At 36.3% G+C, this 8,385-nt stretch overlaps 1 pseudogene; it reads left to right on the top strand.

The window, feature by feature from the left end:
• Window positions 1-2,319: 2,319 nt before the first annotated feature.
• LOC118620753 lies at window positions 2,320-3,014 on the top strand (annotated as a pseudogene).
• The last annotated feature ends 5,371 nt before the right edge of the window (window positions 3,015-8,385 follow it).

Genomic DNA, 8,385 nt, shown 5'->3' with positions numbered 1-8,385 from the left:
AGAATTCACAGTTGCAAGGATAGAGAAAAATAAAGCTATTATTAAGTACGACATTAATATAGTCTATTTTAATAGATTGATTTTAAAATTCCTGCATGTCACACTAAATTATTTTTCAGCCATTCTGTTATTCTTATCAGATATTACTTCAAATAATACAATAAAAATATCATGTAAATGAATTGCAATATGAAAATGAAAATCGTGCAAAAACTTTAACACCACATGAAGTCAATGAAAGTGATTTGGAGACCTACACAAGTCACAAACCATACCATTTGAAATCAGCCTCATTAGCAATGAAATAGGAGAAAATGAAGAAGCATAGTGATGAGATGAATGCTTTAAATGAAATGGTTTTAAGATCAAAATGTTTAACAAACAGAGCTTACCTACATTAGCAAAAAAAAAAAAAAGAAAAAAAATGATCTGTTTTACGACTCTACTGCCAAAGTCAAATGTAAAATAAATGATTTCATATCATGTTTCTATATAATTTTTTCAGAAAAATTTACAATACACTCTCATTTCATTCTTTAGACATGCAAAAAGTAAGAAGAGTTAAAATGAAATCTCTTATTTTGATAACTTTAAGGGAATTTTTTTAAATGTTAGTTTTATTTTTCAAGATTAAAATACCAAAAAAGCTCTTCCCCTCTATGTACATTAAAATTGTTTTTTGCTAGGAAATTCATATTACATAACATCTAGTACAAATTATATCAAATCCATAGCCAACATTTCCGAAATGTCTTGGTTCAGTTTTAAGCTTTGATAATTTCAGAGTATAAATTTTACAAATCTACCCAAAAAAATATTTTGAAAGCTTATTTATTTACATTTAGTTTTAATTTGGTGAGTCATACATTTTTAATTGTTTTTATTTATTCTGATTGAAGGTAGTAAACATGGACAAAAAAGAATTTTAAGATTATTCAAATTCTTGCCCAAACCGGTTTGGCTCTGCGGTTAGAGCGTCGGCCTGCGGTCCTGAGAGACCAGGGTTCGGTTCCCGCTAAGAGCACGTACCTCGGTTGCAGTTTTTCCCCAGCCCTGGTCGGTTGTGTGGGTGGCAGCCACTCGATGTGTTCCTTTCACATCGATGTTTCTCTCTCTCTCTCTGTTCCTCTCTCTCCCTCGCACTCTATCTGAACAAAAAATGGAAAAATGTCCTTGGGTGAGGATAAAAAAAAAAAAAAATTATTCAAATTCTTTAAACAAAAGAAATGTAAGTAATTTAACTATTAAATGATGTGTTTTACATGTTTGTAATATTTCTTATTACTAAAGTTTAAAACTACATATATGAGCCCTGGCTGGTTGGGCTCAGCGGTTGGATCATTGGCCTGCGGTCTGGAGAGACCTGGGTTTGGTTCCTGCTAAGGGCACGTACCTCGGTTGCAGTTTGTCCCCGGCCCTGGTTGGTTTGTGCGACTGGCAGTCACTCGATGTGTCCCTTTCATGTTGATGTTTCTCTCTCTCTCTCTGTCTCTCTTCCTCGCTCTCCCTCCCACTCTATCTGAACAATAAAAAAAAAGGAAGAATGTCCTCAGGTGAGGATAAAAAAATAAAGTAAAAAAAATAAATAAATAAAACTACATACATGAGTGTTTGTATGCTTATATCCTAGACATTTAAAAGATAAAATATAAGTCTACTAAGGAATTAGAAAAAGAAAAAGCAAGACCGCACTACCTATTGAAATAGAGCTACAGACCATGTTTCTTAAAGAATGAAATATTTGATGTATCAATTATTCTCAAAGTTAATCAATACCAGTGAAAATATTAGAATGGTTTATAAAATCTGACAAGCTGACTTTTGTTTAAAAAAATTATTTTGACACGTGTCAAAGATGAAAGGTAAGACTTTATTTGAGAAAAATTATTGCAATGGGGAGGGAGAGTTTGCAGCAGCAAAGAAAGGTAGGGTTCAGCTTTGAATACAAGAACAAGTGTGTTCATAGACAAGGATCAAATGGGGGCATTAACGGGACAGTCAGTGGATAGAAAATTACTAAGTGGAGATATGAAGGGTAGGGAGAATCTTGTTAAACAAACTTGACAGTACTGTTGCTAAAGGCAGAGCCAGGGTGATCAATTATTAAGATTGGGGGATAGTGGAGAATGAGAAATTTGAGCAGATATTGTGAGTGATCAGATATCGAAAGCAGGAGGATTCTCCCTAAACTAACTTAGCAAGATTCTTGCTAAAACTGGATTCTGCAAGGATGATCATGGAAGCCCAAGGTCCAGGACTGGACTAGAAGAATGCTCAGAAGAGCCTGACTAAAGTTTAGACCAGGAAAGCATCTTTGTCATGCAGTGGGGGGGCGGTGGGGGGCTTACAAATAGACAATACAAAATTCTGATTAAAAAACATAAAAAGAAGCAGGCTCAAGGGCTTGGCTCTGGCACCATAGCACACATAGTCATCCTTCAGCCCCCACCAGCTTCTCAAACCATAGTCAATACCCAGCACACCTTCATTGCCATCAAGCCAGACAGGATGCACTGAGGCATGGTGGGCAAGAACATCAAGTTCTTTGAGCAAAAGGGATTTTATCTTGTGACCATGACCTTCCTTGGGGTCTCTGAGGATCTGAATGAGTAATATACTGACTTGAAGGATGGGGGCTGGTGATACATGGACTCAGGGCTGGTTGTGGCCACCATCTGGAAGGGAACGGATGTGGTGAAGACTGGGCAACTGATACTCAGGGAGACAATCCAGCAGATTCTAAGTCAGGTCCCATTGGGGGGACATCTGTATTCAAGTCAACAACAACACCTTTCATGCCAGTAATTTACACACACAAAAATCCTGAAGATGAAATCAGCCTATGGTTTAAGAAGCCTTAAGAATTGGTTGACTACACAACTTGTGCTTATGACTGGTCCATGAACAAGAAGTGGACAAAACAGCAGTTTCCTCCGGCAGTGCTTGGCATGTCCTTAGACACGGCTCTTCCCGCCACCACCTTGGAAGGAAGAGGGTCAATCATTCTTTTCTAAAGCATATTCACCAATAAAACCTTTGGAAACTGGAGAAAAGGAAGAAGGAGGAGGATGAGGACATGGAGGAGGATGAAAACAAGAGAAAACATTAACACTTCAGCAGTGTGGAAATAAGTCAATTTAATAGCATATAATTAGATTTATAAATACTTGTGAATTAGTGAAATAACGATGGCACCATGACTCTTGAATGTCAATTGAAAAAAAAACAAGTTAGGACTGTATACCTTTTATACAAATAAATACCATATGGATTCAAATTTTAACAATACAAAAGCACTTCAAAAGTGTAAATGAAAATATGAGAATATGTTAATGAATTTGAAAGTTTTACCTAAACAAGTCACAAAGTTCAGAAAAACAGAAAAGTTAGTAGAATTGGCCATATAAAAATGTTAAACTTTTAATGTGGAAAAAACCACATGAGAGTGAAATTATAGGCAAAGGACTTTGAGAAATTTTTTTTCAAAATATTTAATGGGTACATGGTTTTTATACATTATTTATTTTAAGTTTTTATGAACCAGTAACGAGAAAGCAAACAACCCAATATAAAAGTAAGCAAAGATTATCAACAACTAATTCACAAGAACAAAGATTCAAATAGATTTAAAAAATATAAAAATTGTTATTTAATGAGTTATCTCCAAAATCTAAATGAAAACAATAATGATATTTCTGTTTCTACCTGATGGATGAAATGAGTTGGTCAAAAAAATATAATGACTAATCCTGCCTAGTGCTGGAGAAAATAGGGGAAAACAGACATTCTCATACTCTATGGTCGTATATTGTTATTATGTTTTGGGGTAATAACTTGACAGAATTTTCACATTTAAAATATGCATTACCTTTGACCCAATTATTCCACTTGCAGAAACATGTTTCATAAACACAGTAGACTGTTTTACATCAGCCATGTTTCTTTAATGTGAGTTACTCATACATGACCATAAGTAAGAGAGTAGATACAGATTATCACACAGAAGTTGTGTTGATTTATACATTATTTTTCCAAAGGAAGCAGGGAAAACATAAATAGAAATACAATCTTAAGGAGACAAGGGAAATAACCCGCAGCTGGGCTGATACAATAGTATCAAGACTCCACTCAGCTCAATTTTAGAGAAATTAAAATAGGGGCCTGCACCCAGGCTTCTCCCATAATGGCGCACCCTCAGCCTTATGATGAAGAAGAATGAGGTATTTGATCAAATACTGTGGGTGATCAGATGGCAGGTTGCACTCCACCTAAGCTCATCTTCAAGACATCCACCCAGCTCCCATGCCCACTTCATCTACTACTCTTACCAGCATTTCTATTTAGTGATTTTGTTCTTTTTTAACCTTCAGTGTGACAGCCTGCAGACATACAGAGCTCTCTTGCCTAGAAGGTCCACACTTAATTCACCAAACACCAATTTGCATTTGTTAGTGCTCTAGTTTCAAAGGTAGTCGGCTTTGAGTGGTCTTCCACAAGCCTAGTCTATGTCCAGTTATCTTAATTGCACTTATTGGAAGAATTTATGGGGTTTTTCTTAGGAGCTCATACTAGAATTAGAAAGAAAGCCTGTACTTGCATAGTGAGCAAAGATATATGGGTATAGGATGATCATTGCAAGGGTGTTTGCAACAGGAGATCTAGGAAATATAAATAAATTATCCATTATAATTAGATTATATGTAGATAAATATCCATTAGGAAATATTAGATAAATTATGACCCGTCTTTTCCATAGCATTCCATACCATTGACAAAAGAAGCTACATCTCTGGGCATAGAAATTTCACCAAGATATATTAAATTTAAAAAGTTACTCAGGAATGTATACTTTTACATTCAAATTAGGAATATAAAACTACATGTACCTGTACCAAATGATTCCTGATGTTTACATAAGTATGCAATTATTATTAATGGAGATTTTTCATGTTTTAGTAAATATGTTTCTGTACAAGTTTAATCTTTTAAAAATAATATGCATATATTCATGGATCATTTTTGTAATGATGTTAAATAACCAACTTTAAATTCAAACACTAAAAATGTACAAGAAATTATTCAGCTCTTAGAATATAGCAGGATAGAAATGGGAAAAGATAAAAAAAGATGAAGAGACTTGTTAGTAAATTTCAAATGTTTATTATCTCAAAATAAAAATATAAAAGCAAACTTGAAGAATATGTGCAAGAAATATAACTGAACAGACTGACAAACTTCAGAGGGAAGAGGGACGGGAAGAGATTAACCAAAGAACTTGTATGCATATATGCATAACCCATGGACACAGACAACGGTGGGAAGACCTGTGGGGGAAGGGAGTGGAGTAGAGGGGGTCAATGGGAAAAAGGGGGGACATCTGTAATACTTGCAACAATAAAGATGAATTTATATATATATGATATAATTCAATATCTTCATTAACCTTGGAGCACATCAAAAAGTATGTATAGTTTTCTGAAACAATTGATGCCCAGACTGACCCCCAGAAATTCCAGTTCAATCTGATGAGGAAAAGAGAAAAGTTGGGTAGAGTAACAAGGTGTTACAGGGTGATTAGTCTGTAGCAGTGAGCAAGGGGTGTGTGGGGGGGCTTGTTCCCTCATGTGGGAACAAGAAGGCAAGCTCGGGTGTGAAGAAGAGCAGCATTTTTCTAGTCTGAGTTCAGGATCACGTAAAGAAGTCAGGCAGAAGAGACACAGGATCAGTACACAGCAGGTCCTCAAATAACGTCATTGTGTTCAATGCCATTTAGTTATAACATTGATGAGATGCCATAGAAACTTAAGTCTGTTTCTACAATTATCCTATGATAAAATTGGTTCTGTTATGCCTCCTTTCCAAGAACTTATCAATGACATTAAATGAGGACTTCCTGTATAGGACAGTATATTGGAAAATATAACCTATTACTACATAATCGTGTATCCGTGAGAACCTCTCAGTTCCCAGCTCCAGTTAGACATTTACCCACCTACTTACAGTCAACTTGGGGGAACCACAAGGACCAGCATCCCACAGAGCCCACCCAAACGAAACTTATTTAAGGGGTGGAGAACCTGAGTGGCAGGCAAATACCTAAAACAGAAAAGCCTTGGCTTCATGCGCTCAATTCCTCCTCCCCAAATTATCAGCCTGATAATTCACTCCTCCTCTCATGGAGAAGAGAGAGGAGACTGAGAGGCAGGAGAGTCAGTGCATGCCCCTCATGTGGGAACAAGAAGGCAAGCGACAGGAGGGGGATCCACCCCTTCTTACAGAGGGAAGAGAAAGTGGAGATTTAAATGGGCCTTCAGGGTCAGTCTATCACGGAAGAGATAACAAAATTTCAAAGAACAATTAATTTGCAGTTATTAATATAAATTATGAAGCATATGGTAAGACAGTTTCTACCACTTTAAGAAAAATTTGTTCCTTTTAGATTATTTTACATAACTTCTACAGTAGATAAACTTAAAGCCCTTATATGAAACATAAAATGCATCATTAACCTTGACTTAGAATTTTCAGAATATAAAATGTTTCCCGAATCAGCACCCTCCTGAAGGGGAAAACCAGGGTGGAAATTTATGTTAAGTGTCAAGTAATGTTCTTTAAAATCCGAATATTCCACCAACCTCTTTTGCCTTACATCATATCATAATTTAATAGATCAAAATGTTTCCGTGATCTACATGAAGGCAAAAATTATAAAAGGGAATATATAAAGAATGACAAAGTGCTTGTAGATTCATTATAACTAGTGTAGTACTACGGAAATGTTCGACTGAAAGAACACTTACATCAAAAAGGTACCGAGAAAAAAATGACTTGACAGATCCTCTTAATTTTCAGTTAGTGAGCAAAATGGCCTTGTGTAATTCAAGCACCCTGTTCTTGCCAGAACACATACTTTTAAAACCCTCTAACTAGAGTAATTTGGTGGGTTGCTAATATTTTTTTTTACTTATTTGATCTTTAATTTTTTTTTACTTATTTGATCTTTTCTCCCTATTCCCACACTAGAGAAATAACTAACTTAACACAATTAAAAATCTCCTCCCCCAGTATGTTTCAGATGCTGGCCTGGAGGTTCGACCACACTTCTTCCAGCTGTATTTGTGTAAGTGCTGCAAGACCCTTCCTGATCCTGCCATCGGGTGAATTCCCTCCCCAGTGTGTTGAACCCGCTTGCCGCATGACCTGCCTGAGCCAGTGAAACCAGAAATGCAACATTTCCTGTTGGTCATTCTGGGTGCTGTACCTCACTTGGCCCCCACTCTGTCAGGAGGACTAGCGATACGCCAGATAGTCCAATGCCAGCGGCCCGGGTCTTCCAGGGATTTGTAGTGTAGCAGAGATACAAACAGTGATGCAATGAAACCTTGGGAGTCTGAAGTTGCTGCTGATTGCATCAGAGCCCACCTGTCCCTGCAGGTACCAAATACCCCAGGAGAAAGGAAGAAAAAAGCCTTCGGTCTACTTTTCTCCTGTAGATTGACAGTAAATTTTTAAAAAATCACTCTTAAAAATAATTATTCCTGTGTCTAAATTGACTGATTAAAACAGAAAGAAAAATGATCATCTTATTTAGTAAACCCTAGACTTAATCCCATTCTATTGTTTCTGTAAAAACTGGTAATGGCTCACTAAATATAGAAGCTCCATTTTAGTCTTGCATTTAAAAAAACCATCATCTCATATCTGATCTGGATCTATGTGAATGACCCTTTATTAAAAACCAAAACCAAAATAATACCCATTTTTTCCCACTAGGAGAAAATGCATTATTCTCTGATTCCTGAATCAGAGAAGCTTCTATTTATTTTTACTGTGAACCAGCATTTTTAAATTAATAAGAAAAGAAATAATGATGGTGCTTTTTGAAAGTATGTAATTTTTAAATGAAAAACACTAATCTTAACACTTTCATAGGCAAAGAATGTTGTGACCTATTAGAGAGCCCAATGCTTGTAATTAAAAACACGAATTAAAACGGCCTCTACTACCTTCATTTGAATTGTACTTCTGTTGCAAGCAAAAAACTGCCAAATATGTCTGGAATTGATTAATAAGAATAATTGCCTCCTACTATTTTAATCTTTTGCACAACGTTGCCTCTCGTGGGATAAACATGAGGACTGTGGGGTTTTATCATCAAATCTGAACCTAATGGTTCCCTTGCTGGCAGCCAGTGAGGTGCAGACACAGATGAAGCTCGGCTGGGGGTTATATTGCTTGGCTGTTTGAAAATGTGTATCACTGCAAAGCATGCAGGCAGAGAGTAGCCGATGGGAAATACTGAGCACAATTTTCTTTCTGGATCTTGCCCATCTGTTTTCCTTTTTGTGTTTTGACTTTAAGATATTCTAGATGTCCTAATTTTTC

Source organism: Molossus molossus, unplaced genomic scaffold (assembly GCF_014108415.1).
Source record: "Molossus molossus isolate mMolMol1 unplaced genomic scaffold, mMolMol1.p scaffold_m16_p_8, whole genome shotgun sequence".
Taxonomy (NCBI): Eukaryota; Metazoa; Chordata; class Mammalia; order Chiroptera; family Molossidae; genus Molossus; species Molossus molossus.
Note: the sequence above shows the minus strand (reverse complement) of the source record. Positions and strands in the feature narration are given on the sequence as shown.